Genomic DNA, 17,519 nt, shown 5'->3' on the forward strand with positions numbered 1-17,519 from the left:
GAATAATAAGCATCGATAACACGGATGCACAATTACTCCTGACTATCAATTGATAGACGATGGTCAGAATACAAATGAAGAGGGACAACTCAAGGGAACATATATCTTTCTGAGTTGTGGATGCATAGATTAACATGTCGAACCAAGTTCAACAGGTTTCTTCCAGATAACCCATGCAGAAGGGTAGGACTGGCAGATTCACAATGCAGAATGGAGAACTTGTCAAGAGCACTCTTATTGTGATCTTTTGGTTCAAAGGAACTCCTGCCAAGGATGGTTCATGGTATTTGGAAGAATGATATACCACGGACCTCGAAGACTACCACAAAGGTTACTAGTATCCTAAAGGTACAAGCAACACTATCAACACGAGGTAAGTAGAGTGAATCTTGGGTCAAGAACCCAGGAGTACAATACCTACTACTAAATGGCATCATGGGATGCTTTCGAGAATGGTGGCCAGAATCATCACACTGGGAACACAAAACATGGCTAGATTATTAGGTGACTCCCTAAAACACCTAGGCTCATAATAATAGCTCCAACATATATGTCGAGGCAGTAGAGTACCTCAACAGACCGTTAGTGTGCTTAATCTGGCCCAAAAGGACATCGGAAATGGAAACAAGGGATTTGCAAATGCATTAGACTAGTTAGAGACCTGGGATGACTCGGACAACATGACGGTTGTAAATGCTCAAAAAGATTTGAAACATCCTGCAAAATAGTGGCATGACCACTCAGAAGCACAATATCAAGGTTCCGAGACCAACTATGAACACACGGAAGTAGTAGAAACTGAACTGGGGCTTAAATCCATCAATCCTATAAGTCTCTATCATAGTAACTCGTCGTCCTGATAGATAGATGAGAAGGCCTAGTTCTTAAACCCCGTAGAAAGAAAGAGGATGACTCAGATCAGAAGAGCATAAGATAAAGGAGTAAAAAGAGCCTTACGTTCCCTTCCACAATCAATTCCCTTATATAACTAAAGCATTTCTAGACTCAACTTCGACCAGCTTGGCTTGGTAATCCTACAGGCAGTCAGGCTCTGATACCAAAGCTGTCAGGACCCCGATTCCAAGTCACACCGATCTAGCCTGTAACACCTCATATCACTTTGCGGCCTCACGCACGGCATTCCCACGGGTGTCGCCTTACCATGGCACGGGACAATTTGCGCCTTTTGGCTCACGTGTATGATAGTGTCGCTAGCATCCATATGACAGAGAACCCGGGCCGACATGACTAGTCGTGAACCCAAAGTGGCACTAACTTACGGGGACAGGCATACATGAATCAACGTCGAGCATGTCGGTCAGCAGCGTGCGAATCCGGGCTGTAGCACTGGGCTAACAGGACTCCAGGAACCCGGGCTGTAGCAGGCTAGGAAGGACTCCGGATGTCACCGCGTGACATTTCCCCGAAGGGACACAGGAACGAAGTGAATCACATGCCGGCCAGTCAAGTGTTCCGGAGTAGTAGTGTTGGGCTAGCAGGACTCCGGTGAACCGGGCTGTAGCGGACTACTATGGCTCATGGAAGCACAAGACTACATTTCCCCATAAGAGAGACTACCAAGGATAAACAACTAGGTTGTCGGATCCCACACATACCAAGCATTTCAATCATACACACAATATGCTTGATATGTGTAAATACAACATGGCATCACAACATATCTCTACGACTCAAGTATTTATTCATTAGGCTCCAAGGAGCAAGATATATCAAACATGGGTCTCATGATCCAACATTCAAAGCATACAAGTCAAAGCACATGTGGAAGCTTAACATGTCTGGGTACAGACATCTACAAATGAAAAAGGCTGAGAAGCCTGACTATCTCCCAGATCCTGCCGAGGGCACAAGATCGTAGCTGAGTAACAAGCTAAGTGTCGAAGTCCACATGGAACTACTAGCGAGACTGATGTCTCTCTGCAAAACATAAAATAGGCAAACGTGAGTACAAATGTACCCAGCAAGACTTACATCAGAACTAACTACATATGCATCGGTATCAACAAAAGGGGGATGGTGGAGTTTAACTGCAGCAAGCTAGCTTTGACTCGGTGGCTATCTTAAACTACGACTGCAAGTAACTCTTTTGAGGTGGCGCACACGAGTCCACATATTCACCATATCAATACACCACTATGGATCCGCTCCCGTCTCCCTATGAGAAGGCCATCCATATCACTCACGGTTATCTTGCGAGTTTTAGAGTATCCACTTTTGACTTGTCTATGAACTGTATAGGCAACCAAGTAGTCCTTTACCGCGGACGCGGCTATTCGAATAGATGATGTTAACCCTGCAGGGGTGTACTTCTTCACACACGCTCTCACCACTTACCATCGTTTACACGACATGTACTCGGCAACCTTCAAGCGGAAGCCCAACGAGGGTGTCGGCCACGGCCTACCTAAAAACTCAAGTCTCTAGTCCAGGTTTAACGCATATCCAGGTTCCATCCGCAAGGAGTCCGGACGAGGTTTCCACATACGGCCCCGAACGATGTGTGCAGGGTTTCGAGACACCAAACGGGCGCCCGGCATGCCCGGCCACGATGTATCTACCGCATCATAGCCCACCCCTAGGGTCAGCGCTACGCACGGCCGCCAACACATAACCTATAAACACCAGAAACTAGTTGTAACTCCTGGACAGAGGACTAGGGTGGTTAAGAAGCCGAGAGGGTCAATTAAGGATCCCAATGCATGGTAGTAACTGGTTCTTAAATCACATATACAGATCTCAGTGCTTAAGGACGGTTCCAATGAAACAACCCACCATGTACTCCTACATGGCCTCTCATCGATACCTTTACCAAATCGTGTTCAACACACTTAGCTCACACACAGTAGGACTTGTTCACAACTTTCCAATTCATCCCCGATGAATCAGACCTGACGCAACTCTAAGCAATAGCAGGCATGACAAACAAGCATGGATGAGTAGGCACATCAGGGCTCAAACAACTCCTACTCATGCTAGTGGGTTTCATCTATTTACTGTGGCAATGACAGGTCATGCAGAGGATAAGGGGTTCAACTACCGCAGCAAGTAAGAGATGAATCGTTGTTGTCCTAATGCAGTAAAAGAGAGCAGGAGCGATAGAGTGGGATTGTATTGGAATGAACAAGGGGGTTTTGCTTGCCTGGCACTTCTGAAGATAATATAGTTCTTCATCGGTGTCATCGATCACGTCGTCGGAAACATCGTCGACTGAGAGGGGATGGTTAGCGATAAACAGAGAAGGACACAATCAATGCAATGCAACAATATGACGCATGAATGTGACATGGCAATATGCTGTTGATTGGCCTAATGTAACTAGCAACAAGTTAAATGGAGTTGGTTTGAACACTAGGTTCAAATTCAAACTCCATATGCGCTTTCTTATATGCCATTTAATTGAATTGTCCTAAACAGAGGATATAAGTTGCTCTAACATGCATGAAAGTGCCATAAACAGATTATTTGGATTTTTCTGATCATTTTTCATATATAAATTATTTCATTTGGAGTTACGGTTGAATTTCTATGATTTTTAGAAGTTTTAGCTATTTTCTGGAATTTCCTATATAAGAATAAATCCAGAAAAGGATTTACTTGGTCAGCCTGGCGTCAGTGTGACATCAGCGGTCAACTGAGACGGTCCGGGCCAACCCTGACCTGTGGGTCCCGTCTATCAATGTCAATTAAACTAACTAAGTTTAGTTAGCGTTAAACTAATACTAACCTAGTTTAGTTAGTGGCCTGGGGCCCACACGTCAGTGAGTAAGGGGGGAAGTCAAACCTAGTCAACCGGGGTCAAACTCGCTAGAGTTGACCCGCGGCTCGTCGCCGGCAAGGCCAGAGACGGTGGAGGGGCTCGGGATTTGACCTCCGGCGACCAAATCGACGGCTGAGCCCATCTACGAGGAGCTGGAGCTCGCGCGCATCGACTCGTAGGGTTAGCTTGGGTCGGGTGGTCTAAGACGACGGCGGTGGCAACGGCAACGGCGGCCGAAGTTCAGCCGAGCTCGGGGACGAGGCTATGGTGGCCGTGGGGTTGCGTGCTTGGCTCCCATGGCACCTACACGGCACGGCGAGCACGTGGGTGAGCTCGGTTGGAGGCTACGGCGTGTTCGGTGGTGCTGCGGGGAGAGCAACAGAGGAGGGGAGAAAGCACGGGAGAGAGTGAGAGAGCGGTCGGGGCTGCGTGGCGTCGCGAGGGAGGCCCAGGGGGACGAGGGGGGAGCGGCAGGAATCAGGAGGTGGCCGGGCCCGTGCCGACGTGCCTCGGCCATGCGCGCTGCCTATTGGCGCGGGGAGGAAGACGACAGGGGAGGGGCCAGGTGGGCTGGGACGGCCACTTGGGCCGCCATAGATTAACATGTCGAACCAAGTTCAACAGGTTTCTTCCAGATAACCCATGCAGAAGGGTAGGACTGGCAGATTCACAATGCAGAATGGAGAACTCATCAAGAGCACTCTTATTGTGATCTTTTGGTTCAAAGGAACTCCTGCCAAGGATGGTTCATGGTATTTGGAAGAATGATATACCACGGACCTCAAAGACTATCACAAAGGTTACTAGTATCCTAAAGGTACAAGCAACACTATCAACACAAGGTAAGTAGAGTGAATCTTGGGTCAAGAACCCAGGAGTACAATACCTACTACTAAATGGCATCATGGGATGCTTTCGAGAATGGTGGCCAGAATCATCACACCGGGAACACAAAACATGGCTAGATTACTAGGTGACTCCCTAAAACACCTAGGGTCATAATAATAGCTCCAACATATATGTCGAGGCAGTAGAGTACCTCAACAAACCGTTAGTGTGCTTAATCTGGCCCAAAAGGACATCGGAAATGGAAAGAAGGGATTTGCAAATGCATTAGACTAGTTAGAGACCTGGGATGACTCGGACAGCATGACGGTTGTAAATGCTCAAAAAGATTTGAAACATGCTGCAAAATAGTGGCATGACCACTCAGAAGCACAATATCAAGGTTCCGAGACCAACTATGAACACACGAAAGTAGTAGAAACTGAACTGGGGCTTAAATCCATCGATCCTATAAGTCTCTATCATAGTAACTCGTCGTCCTGATAGATAGATGAGAAGGCCTAGTTCTTAAACCCCGTAGAAAGAAAGAGGATGACTCAGATCAGAAGGGCATAAGGTAAAGGAGTAAAAAGAGCCTTACGTTCCCTTCCACAATCAATTCCCTTATATAACTAAAGCATTTCTAGACTCAACTTCGACCAGCTTGGCTTGGTAATCCTACAGGCAGTCAGGCTCTGATACCAAAGCTGTCAGGACCCCGATTCCAAGTCACACCGATCTAGCCTGTAACACCTCATATCACTTTGCGGCCTCACGCACGGCATTCCCACGGGTGTCGCCTTACCATGGCACGGGACAATTTGCGCCTTTTGGCTCACGTGTATGATAGTGTCGCTAGCATCCATATGACAGAGAACCCGGGCCGACATGACTAGTCGTGAACCCAAAGTGGCACTAACTTACGGGGACAGGCATACATGAATCAACGTCGAGCATGTCGGTCAGCAGCGTGCGAATCCGGGCTGTAGCACTGGGCTAACAGGACTCCAGGAACCCGGGCTGTAGCAGGCTAGGAAGGACTCCGGATGTCACCGCGTGACATCTCCCCGAAGGGACACAGGAACGAAGTGAATCACATGCCGGCCAGTCAAGTGTTCCGGAGTAGTAGTGTTGGGCTAGCAGGACTCCGGTGAACCGGGCTGTAGCAGACTACTATGGCTCATGGAAGCACAAGACTACATTTCCCCATAAGAGAGACTACCAAGGATAAACAACTAGGTTGTCGGATCCCACACATACCAAGCATTTCAATCATACACACAATATGCTTGATATGTGTAAATACAACATGGCATCACAACATAACTCTACGACTCAAGTATTTATTCATTAGGCTCCAAGGAGCAAGATATATCAAACATGGGTCTCATGATCCAACATTCAAAGCATACAAGTCAAAGCACATGCGGAAGCTTAACATGTCTGGGTACAGACATCTACAAATGAAAAAGGCTGAGAAGCCTGACTATCTCCCAGATCCTGCCGAGGGCACAAGATCGTAGCTGAGTAACAAGCTAAGTGTCGAAGTCCACATGGAACTACTAGCGAGACTGATGTCTCTCTGCAAAACATAAAATAGGCAAACGTGAGTACAAATGTACCCAGCAAGACTTGCATCAGAACTAACTACATATGCATCGGTATCAACAAAAGGGGGATGGTGGAGTTTAACTGCAGCAAGCTAGCTTTGACTCGGTGGCTATCTTAAACTACGACTGCAAGTAACTCTTTTGAGGTGGCGCACACGAGTCCACATATTCACCATATCAATACACCACTATGGATCCGCTCCCGTCTCCCTACGAGAAGGCCATCCATAGCACTCACGGTTATCTTGCGAGTTTTAGAGTATCCACTTTTGACTTGTCTATGAACTGTATAGGCAACCAAGTAGTCCTTTACCGCGGACGCGGCTATTCGAATAGATGATGTTAACCCTGCAGGGGTGTACTTCTTCACACACGCTCTCACCACTTACCGTCGTTTACACGACATGTACTCGGCAACCTTCAAGCGGAAGCCCAACGAGGGTGTCGGCCACGGCCTACCAAACACTCAAGTCTCTAGTCCAGGTTTATCGCATATCCAGGTTCCATCCGCAGGGAGTCCGGACGAGGTTTCCACATACGGCCCCGAACGATGTGTACAGGGTTTCGAGACACCAAACGGGCGCCCGGCATGCCCGGCCACGGTGTATCTACCGCATCATAGCCCACCCCTAGGGTCAGCGCTACGCACGGCCGCCAACACATAACCTATAAACACCAGAAACTAGTTGCAACTCCTGGACAGAGGACTAGGGTGGTTAAGAAGCCGAGAGGGTCAATTAAGGATCCCAATGCATGGTAGTAACTAGTTCTTAAATCACATATACAGATCTCAGTGCTTAAGGACGGTTCCAATGAAACAACCCACCATGTACTCCTACATGGCCTCTCATCGATACCTTTACCAAATCGTGTTCAACACACTTAGCTCACACACAGTAGGACTTGTTCACAACTTTCCAATTCATCCCCGATGAATCAGACCTGACACAACTCTAAGCAATAGCAGGCATGACAAACAAGCATGGATGAGTAGGCACATCAGGGCTCAAACAACTCCTACTCATGCTAGTGGGTTTCATCTATTTACTGTGGCAATGACAGGTCATGCAGAGGATAAGGGGTTCAACTACCGCAGCAAGTAAGAGATGAATCGTTGTTGTCCTAATGCAGTAAAAGAGAGCAGGAGCGATAGAGTGGGATTGTATTGGAATGAACAAGGGGGTTTTGCTTGCCTGGCACTTCTGAAGATAATATAGTTCTTCATCGGTGTCATCGATCACGTCGTCGGAAACATCGTCGACTGAGAGGGGATGGTTAGCGATAAACAAAGAAGGACACAATCAATGCAATGCAACAATATGACGCATGAATGTGACATGGCAATATGCTGTTGATTGGCCTAATGTAACTAGCAACAAGTTAAATGGAGTTGGTTTGAACACTAGGTTCAAATTCAAACTCCATATGCGCTTTCTTATATGCCATTTAATTGAATTGTCCTAAACAGAGGATATAAGTTGCTCTAACATGCATGAAAGTGCCATAAACAGATTATTTGGATTTTTCTGATCATTTTTCATATATAAATTATTTCATTTGGAGTTACGGTTGAATTTCTATGATTTTTAGAAGTTTTAGCTATTTTCTGGAATTTCCTATATAAGAATAAATCCAGAAAAGGATTTACTGTGTCAGCCTGGCGTCAGTGTGACATCAGCGGTCAACTGAGACGGTCCGGGCCAACCCTGACCTGTGGGTCCCGTCTATCAGTGTCAATTAAACTAACTAAGTTTAGTTAGCGTTAAACTAATACTAACCTAGTTTAGTTAGTGGCCTGGGGCCCACACGTCAGTGAGTCAGGGGGGAAGTCAAACCTAGTCAACCGGGGTCAAACTCGCTAGAGTTGACCCGCGGCTCGTCGCCGGCAAGGCCAGAGACGGTGGAGGGGCTCGGGATTTGACCTCCGGCGACCAAATCGACGGCTGAGCCCATCTACGAGGAGCTGGAGCTCGCGCGCATCGACTCGTAGGGTTAGCTTGGGTCGGGTGGTCTAAGACGACGGCGGTGGCAACGGCAACGGCAGCCGAAGTTCAGCCGAGCTCGGGGACGAGGCTATGGTGGCCGTGGGGTTGCGTGCTTGGCTCCCACAGCACCTACACGGCACGGCGAGCACGTGGGTGAGCTCGGTTGGAGGCTACGGCGTGTTCGGTGGTGCTGCGGGGAGAGCAACAGAGGAGGGGAGAAAGCACGGGAGAGAGTGAGAGAGCGGTCGGGGCTGCGTGGCGTCGCGAGGGAGGCCCAGGGGGACGAGGGGGGAGCGGCAGGAAGCAGGAGGTGGCCGGGCGCGTGCCGACGTGCCTCGGCCACGCGCGCTGCCTATTGGCGCGGGGAGGAAGACGACAGGGGAGGGGCCAGGTGGGCTGGGCCGGCCACTTGGGCCGCCAGGTGGCTGCACAGGTGAGTTGGCCCAGGTAAGTTATGTTCTTTCCATTTATTTCTCTTTTCTATTATTCTGTAGACTTTAGGGCTTTATTAAAAATGCCAGGGCATTTCCAAAAACCATGAAACTAATCATGGCTACTGTTTAGAATATATCCCACAGTAAACATTTTAGTTTATGATTATTTGAGCATTTAAAATGTTTTGTAGTATTTAAATGCCCAAATGCAAATAGAGTAAGATTTAATTCAGAGCCCAAATATGTCATGGAAAAATGTGCATCACCTTTGGTTACTGTTTACAGCATTTTCCATAAATGATGAACATTTTTGAAAGCCATTTGGATTTACTGAAAATATTTTAGGTGAACCTAGTGCATTCCTTTGATGCTAGGGGTTTGGTCAGTCCCCATTTCAAGTTTCTGAGAAAATTAAACATGATGATATGATGATCATGCAAGGACAAGCAAAGGCTAAGCTAGGGCTGTGACAAAACCCGTGGTCGACATGAGTGGCGAGGAGGACGCACTCACCCTCCTGCGGCTGCGGCTCGGTCTCATTCCCCGGGAGCCGCGCCGATTGGTGAGGGATCAGTCCCCCCCTCAACCAGGTCGTCGATGTTGTCTAGACTGATTGTCGAGCGGATCCAGTCTCCCTGGATCTAGCCTGGCGGCAGACCGGACCTCAACGAAGATCCGCCCCGGCTGGTCTTCTTCCCTTTCGCCTTCGCCGTCGCCTTCTTTGCATGCTCCAACGCCACCATCTTCTCCTTCCCCATGGCAGCGAATCGAGTCCGAGCGGGGCTACGACGCCGAGAGCGGAAGCAGGCGCAGCGGAGAAATCTGAGGAAGAAGAAGGAGAATGAGGGCGCATTGTTCAAAAGCCCGGTCCGGTGCCTTTTATAAGGACACTTTCGAGTGACTGACTTGTAGGCCCGGACAATTTTATCAAATCCCACAACAGTCATGTGCGCGATACATGGCGAAAAAGGTGGCGCAGGGATCGAGGCGACCTGCCTAATCCGTCCCGATTACCGCGGCCTCCCCCACCCGGCACGCTTCCCAAGATTCGAATCCCGCGAAATCCGTGGACAGCAGAACAACTTGACAGATGGAAGACATCCTCCGCATCATCACTCGGAATTCTTCAGTAAAAGTTCACTGGGCAAAAACTAAGAATGGATCAAGGCGACTGAAAAAGAAGTTGGTGTCATCACCTCAGTTCATTGATCCAGAACAAGATATACTCATAGCACTAAATATGAGTCGGAAGTGTTCTCAACTCCTTCCTCACTCAAACTCTAATCCATTCGGGGGCTAATGATGAAGCTATGTGCCTAGGGTAGGGTCATGGATCTGTCCAAGATACCCTCCCCAAGGACATCTCTAAAGGAACCAGAAGCATTTGAAGAAAAATCATCATCCACTCGACCATTAAGCTATGTTCCACTCGACAGTATCGAAGACACTCGACCGTATGGACAATCACTCGACTACCAGGAGATCTAGAACCACTCCACTCTGCAATGGTCGGGAATTAAGTCATAGCTTTAATGGTCATTATGTATCTTTATTGCAGGCGTTACCAGTAACGTCCCCATCTTTATGTACCTTAAACCATTTGTAACTGAGGGCGGGAGGAGTCTGGCGAACTCTATATAAGCCACCCCCTCCTCAGGGACAGGGGTTCGCACCCTCTGTAACACACATGCATATAATCCAGTCGACCGCCTCTGGGCTCCGAGACGTAGGGCTGTTACTTCCTCTGAGAAGGGCCTGAACTCGTAAAACTCACGTGTACAACTCCTCCACAGCTAAGATCTTGCCTCTATATCCCTACCCCCATTCTACTGTCAGACTTAGAACCACGACACATGGTGCACAACGGGATGCCCGCGATTACCTTTGCATCGAACGGGAGGAAGGTGACATTTATCCTATGCTTGTCCCATGTGGCCGTAGTGGCGTCTATGATTTCTGAGACCAACTCAGGTGGGTTTGCTGAGATACAGCCGTGTCGTGCTATGCTGGCTCGTGACCGGCCGGGCACGTGGGCTATCGTGCCAGCCCAACAAAACTGGTTTGTTTGGTCAGGTTTGGTTGCAATTGACGGTGGCATTATAAATGCCGGGAAAAGTTTGTTTTTGCCACTCTTGCTTTTGCCAATTTTGCTTATGCCATTCTAGAATTTGACATCTCACTTTTGCCACTCTTTGCTTTAGACAATACATCACTTTGCCATTCCATGGCAAAACTGATAATTTTTCATTTCACTTTTGCCACTCTTAGATTTTGACAATGAATCACAATTGCCACTCTGAAAATTTTGCTTTTGCCACGGAATGGCAAAAGTGATGTATTATCAAAAGCTAAGAGTGGCAAACGTGGGAAGTCAAATTCTAGAGTGGCATGAGAAAAATTGGCAAAAGCTAGAGTGGTAAAAACAAAGTTTTCCCAATATATAACCGGCCCAAACACTAGCGTTTGGCAGCTCGGTCGGGTCTGTGGCGGGAGGAAGCGGCCAGGTCGGAGGCCTAGCGAGGCCTAAGCAGTCACGTGTGGCTCCCGCGTCGCCCGGTGCCCGCCGCTCCTCCGGCGGCCCTCATCACCGTTGCCTACTGCTGCTCCCGCCGGTTGAAACAGGGAGCTTCGAACTAGGGTTCTTGTTGAGAATTTGGGGGAAAGTAGGTACAGCACGCCACCGGCGGCTAGGGTTTACACCCAATACACAAAGTCATGCCCTCTCACACGCAGGGTTGCTAGCTTTATAGCCATTACAAGTTGGGAAAAGGTGAAAGAAAACAAAACAGAGCACATGCGCTTGTCAGAGCCGCTACAGCTAATTCACTAGCATCGCCAACCCTTGGGTGGTAGATCGATGAAGGAGAGCTGCCCACTAGATCAAACCGTTATCTTCGCTCTAGAGCCACGCGATGACAGATCTATGGCTACGGTGTCTTCCGGCATGCGGGAACAGGGGAATGATAAGAACAGAGCCTGACAATACCCCCCCCCCAATTGAAACTGAGCTTGTCCTCAAGCTCTGAAAGATGGAAAAACCTTCTGAATAAACGTAGAGTCTTCCCAAGTAGCTTCCTCCACTGGCATATTGGTCCACTTGACTAACCACCTGACGACAGGAATACTGATGTTTCTTTGCTTCCTTGGAATGAGTGTTCTTTCCAGCACAGCTTCAGGCTCCACTTTGATAATACCATCAGGGCCAACTAGTGGTAGCATAGGGGAACATATGACTGTTGGCCCAATGTGCTTCTTCAGCTGGCTGACATGAAATGTGTCATGCAGCTGGCAGCCCTCTGGCAATAGTAATTTGTATGCATGGTTTCCAATACTTTCCATTACTCTGAATGGGCCATAAAACTTGGAGTGCAGCTTCATGTGCCTATGCAGACTAAGAGAAGTGTGTCTGTAAGGTTGCAACTTCAAATAGACCATGTCCCCCACTACAAATTATCTTTCCTTCCTTTTCTTATCAGCAAAGAACTTCATTCTAGATTGAGCTTTCAGCAGATTGTGCTTGATTACTTCCAGTGCCAATTCTCTGTTATGCAACAGATCCTCATTATCCTCACAAATTGCATTAGGAAAGGCAGATTCAGCAATCATAGGGGGAGGAAAGCCGTATAAAGCCTGAAAGGGTGTCATTTTTAATGATGTGTGGAAAGAAGTGTTGTACCACCACTCAGCTAGTGACAACTACCCATGCCACTTCCTTGGTAGTTGGAAACACATACATCTCAAGTAGTTCTCCAAACACTGATTAACTCTTTCTGTTTGACCATTAGTTTGAGGGTTGGTAACTGGTGCTCAAGTGTAACTTGATCTTCAAGGACTTAAACAGTTGCTGCCATAGATGACTAGTAAAAATTATGTCTCTGTCAGTGACAATCACCAATGGCATCCCATGTAACCTGAACAAATTATCAGAAAATGCTTTTGCAACAGATTGCACTGTAATGGGATGTTTCATAGCAATGAAATGAGAGTACTTGGTGAATCTGTCAACCACTACCAAAATCAAGTTCTTGTGTTCAGACTTGGGTAGCCCCTCCACAAAATCCATGCTCACATGTGCCCAGGCAAAATCTGGCACAGGAAGTGGTTCCAATAATCCAGGGTAAGGAGTATGCTCAGCTTTGTTCAACTGGCAAACAGGACATTGCTTGACAAACTGCACCACATCTTGCTTTAAACCCTGCCAGTGAAAAATTAATTTCACTCTTTGGTAAGTAGCTCTTTCACCCGAATGGCCACCCAATTCCGAACTATGGAATGTTTGGAGGATTTCCTGTCTAAGGTTAGTAGCAGCTCCCACTACAATCTTGTTATGAAATCTCAATATTCCATTCTTGAAGGAATAAGCAGTGGTATTATATTTATCCACAATACATTCAACTATGAGCTCCTTGATTTTACTATCATGATGATAGTTTGCTGTGACTTCCTTGACCTTAGCACAGCAAGAGGGAAAACCTTATGGCTGAAGTATAGGTTTTCCCTCTTGCATCAACACAGCTCCCAATCCATACCCACAAGCATCTGTTTCCAAAATGAAAGGTTTGGAGAAATCAGGCAGTACTAACACAGGGGTGTTGGTAAGCTTGTTTTTCAATGTCACAAATGCTTCTTGTTGCTCTTCTTTCCAGGAGAAACCCTCCTTCTTTAAGCAATCAAATAGTGGTCTACAAATTACTCCATATCCCTGGATAAACCTTCTATAATATCCACTTAGCCCCAAAAAGCTTCTCAATTCAGTTACAGTAGTAGGAGTTGGCCAATCTCTAATGGATTGTATCTTAGATGGGTCAGTAGAGACTCCCTCAGAGTTAATAACATGACCCAAATATTCAATCGCATGCTGTCCAAAAGTGCACTTTTCCATTTTTGCATATAGTTTGTTTGTTTGCAATATATCAAACACCTGCTTTAAGTGGTCCTTGTGTTCTTCCAGAGAGAAACTGAACACCAAGATATCATCAAAGAAAACCACAACAAATTTGAGATGGCCAAACAATAAGTTCATTAATGCCTGGAAGGATGGAGGACCATTAGTTAGTCCAAAGGACATAACTAGAAATTCAAACAGTCCCATGTGAGTAGTGAATGCAGTTTTTGGTATATCCTCTTCTGCCATCCTGATTTGGTGATATCCATTTCTGAGATCAATTTTAGAGAAAATCTTTGCTCCTTTGAGTTGATCCAGAAGGTCCTCAATCATAGGAATGGGATATTTAGTTTTGATAGTTATAGCATTCAGTTTTCTATAATCAGTGCATAACCTCCAAGATCCATCTTTTTTCTTGACCAGTAGCATAGGAGAAGAAAAAGGGCTTGTGCTAGGTCTGATGATCCTATTTTTCAGCAGCTCCTTGATTATTTTCTCCAAAATTTCATTTTGATGGTGAGGAATTCTATAAGGCCTTTGGTTAACCACCTTTGCTCCTTCCACTAAGGGAATTCTGTGATCACAAGGCCTGCTAGGAGGCAATTCAGTTGGCTCTTGAAACAACTATTCATATTGGTCCAACAGTGGCTGCAATTCAATAGGGATTGCTGGACTAGCTGATGTGAATTCAGTACCAGAAGTTGTGAACAAGAAAAATCCATAGACAGCTTGTTCTAACATTTTTTCAGTGTTGTCCTTAGCCTCAGCTATAGGAGCCAGGGGAACAGTCTCATCCACAAATGTGATGAACTGTCCAGAGCTTTCAGGAATTTTCATTTCCATTTTAATAAAGTCCATTTGTATTGGAATATATTTCCTGAGCCAATCAACTCCCAAAATCATGTCATACCCCTTCAGTTTCAATACTCTGAAGTTGTCACTAAAGTGATGGCCTTGTATTTCATAAGGGCAATCTTTTGCTTGAAATTCAGTCCATAGCACTCCCCACTAGCAACCACCACCTTTATCTTGGGTGTAGGGCTTGTAGTGACAGGTAACTTGCCTGCCATTTCAGGAGAAATGAAGGTAGAAGTGCTACCACTATCCACCAGTGTTGTGGCAACTGTATTTCCTACTTTCAAAGTCAATATAAAAGTATTTTTGTGTGCTCCTATACCCATTGCAGCATGCATTGACACTCAACACTGCTTCACTAGATGGCTGCTCATGTGTTTCCAAATCAGGTTCATCAAAGTCTGTGACAAAGATTGTTTCAGGGTTTTCAACTTCCTCAGCTTGTAGTGCTTGGATCTGACCTCTCTGGCTTATTTTACAGACCTGCTTGTGACCTGGCACCCATGGCTCTCTGCACTTATAACACACTTGGTTTTGTTTTGCCTGCTGAATAACAGTGTTTCTATTTGGTGTGGCAGTAGTTGTAGGGGTTTTGGGCTGATCAAATATTACTTGCCTTCTAGGTTGAGGAATATATGGTTTAGTTTGCACTGCTGTAGTTGGTACCTAAGCCTTTTCCATCCTCCTAGCATACCACACCGTAGTTTGCATATCCTTAGGCCTGAAGCACTCCACATGACTCTTAATATATGGGTTAAGTCCTGCCACAAAGCTGGAAACATAATAATCATCAGGGATTCCAGGGTTTTCCCTTCTCATGATGTTCATCAGTTGCTCAAACTGCTCCACATATGCAGTAACGATAGTAGTTTGCTGTGCTGCATGGAAGGAGCTGACAATGTCACAAACAGAATCCCCAGAAAATCTGTCAGAAATGTAAGAGCAAAATTTGTGCCATGGAACATTGCTAGGAGCAAATCATGTTCCTCTCCACCACTGTACAGCAGGCCCTTTGAGGTAAGAAATGGCCAGTTCTGTTCTGTGCTCAATAGGAGTTCTAGCTGCAGCAAAGTACTGCTCTAAATTCTGAATCCAAGACTCTGGGTATTGACCCTCAAATTCAGAGATATTTAACTTTGATGGCTTTATAGTTAGAACATTTCTTCTTCCGTCAACAGGGAAATTGGGCCCTCTTCTGTATTGTGGATCAATGACCTCTTCCTCCTGCCGTTCTTCTAGTTGCACCACAATGTTTGGTGTTGTTTCCTTACCTTGACCAAAATTTGGATGCATGTAAGGTACTTTCAGAGTCCCATCCAAATTGAGCTCTTTTCCAGTGTGATCACGCAGAGTTGCATTTCCTACTGGCAAAGGGGCTCCTTTCTCTGTCATTGTTACTGATGGAGGAGTCGGAGCTTGGAGCTGTTTGGGTCGTCTAGGAGCTATTTGAGGAGATTGATTGTGGTTGTCCTTGACTTGGACACTGCCCTGACCTTCTCTTTCCTCTGCAGTAACTGGCTCCGGGTCCAACAGTAAACGCATGAAATTGTCTTTGACCTTTTCAAAATTCTTCTGCATCGTGGCAAAGTTTCTGTTCATTGTCGCCTGGAACTGCTGAAATTCTTTGCGATCTTCTTCTCTGTCACGCTGCAGCGTCTTCATGTCCAACTCCAGTGACTCAAGCTGCAACTTTGCAGTTGTGCCCGAATCGGCTTGACCTGTCATCTTGTCTGCTTTAGCAATTCACACCAGTGGTTGGGAGGGAGGGAATTCTCGTCGCCGCTGGTACACGGTCAGATCGCAGGAGCTGGGGTTTTACCACCAGAGAATTACTCTCCGGCAACCAGGCTGCAATTCCGACTATACCCGAACTCTGCCACTCCGGCCACCTTTCGAATACTCCGCCGCCCGATTCAAGCGTGAAGAGGGATTTTACGGCCGACGACCAACCCCAACACTGCTCAAATCAAATTCGCCCCCGAGGAAGGACTGGCGTCTGATACCAATTGTTAGGACCAGAGCACTGTTCTACGCAACTTAGCTCACAAATGACGAATTTAGGGACGAAACAGGGAGCTTCGAACTAGGGTTCTTGTTGAGAATTTGGGGGAAAGTAGGTACATCACGCCACCGGCGACTAGGGTTTACACCCAATACACAAAGTCATGCCCTCTCACACGCAGGGTTGCTGGCTTTATAGCCATTACAAGTTGGGAAAAGGTGAAAGAAAACAAAACAGAGCACATGCGCTTACCGGAGCCGCTACAACTAATTCACTAGCATCGCCAACCCTTGGATGGCAGATCGACGAAGGAGAGTTGCCCACTAGATCGAACCGTTATCTTCGCTCCAGAGCCACACGATGACAGATCTATGGCTACGGTGTCTTCCGGCACGCGGGAACAGGGGAATGATAAGAACAGAGCCTGGCACTCCTGGTAGCCGCCTCGCCTAGCCGGTTTCCCTCCTCCGCAGCCAAGCGCATCGCCGCCATCGTGTTCCCGTTCTTCGTCACTGGGACATCATGTTCCTGCTGTCCCTGTTCCGTCCCAGTCTCAGGCCATTGTGTCTCCTTTGAGGTATGAGCTAGGTTGTTTCCATCCAGCGATTCTCTTAGTGGGGGTGTACCTTCGTGATTTCTGGGCGTGCCGGACTGCCGGTGCATAGCCGGGCACCCGACACGCCGCCTAGATCAGCCCCTGCCTAAGCAGCTAAGCTGCTAGCTATCCTTCTAAACATGTGCCCTCAAGGTTTGTTTCTCGTCTGGTAGCATGGGATTATCAACTCTTGATTGCTCTCTTTCATCAGGAAATATGATGCATCTATTCTGTTTCAGTGTGCCAGGTTCATGTCCTAGGCTCAGCCAGATGTTTTTTAAAAAAATGAGCTATTCCCCTTTCCATTAAAGCATGACGGAAATACATGCAGCATCCGTTTAGAGTTCAGGAAATGTGATGTCTGTTTGTTGGCTGCCGTTCTATGAAAACGCCCAGTGCATTGTGGGTTGTTTGGTACTTTGCCACTGTCTGTTTTAATGACGCGCTGTCATGCTTGAAACCGAAACGAGTACCACTTTGCGCACATTACCTGCTTGATCGTATTCTTGATATTCGTTCTCGGACGTTTTCCGAATGGCACGTGTTTTTG

This window comes from Triticum dicoccoides, chromosome 5A, assembly GCF_002162155.2.
Source record: "Triticum dicoccoides isolate Atlit2015 ecotype Zavitan chromosome 5A, WEW_v2.0, whole genome shotgun sequence".
NCBI lineage: Eukaryota > Viridiplantae > Streptophyta > Magnoliopsida > Poales > Poaceae > Triticum > Triticum dicoccoides.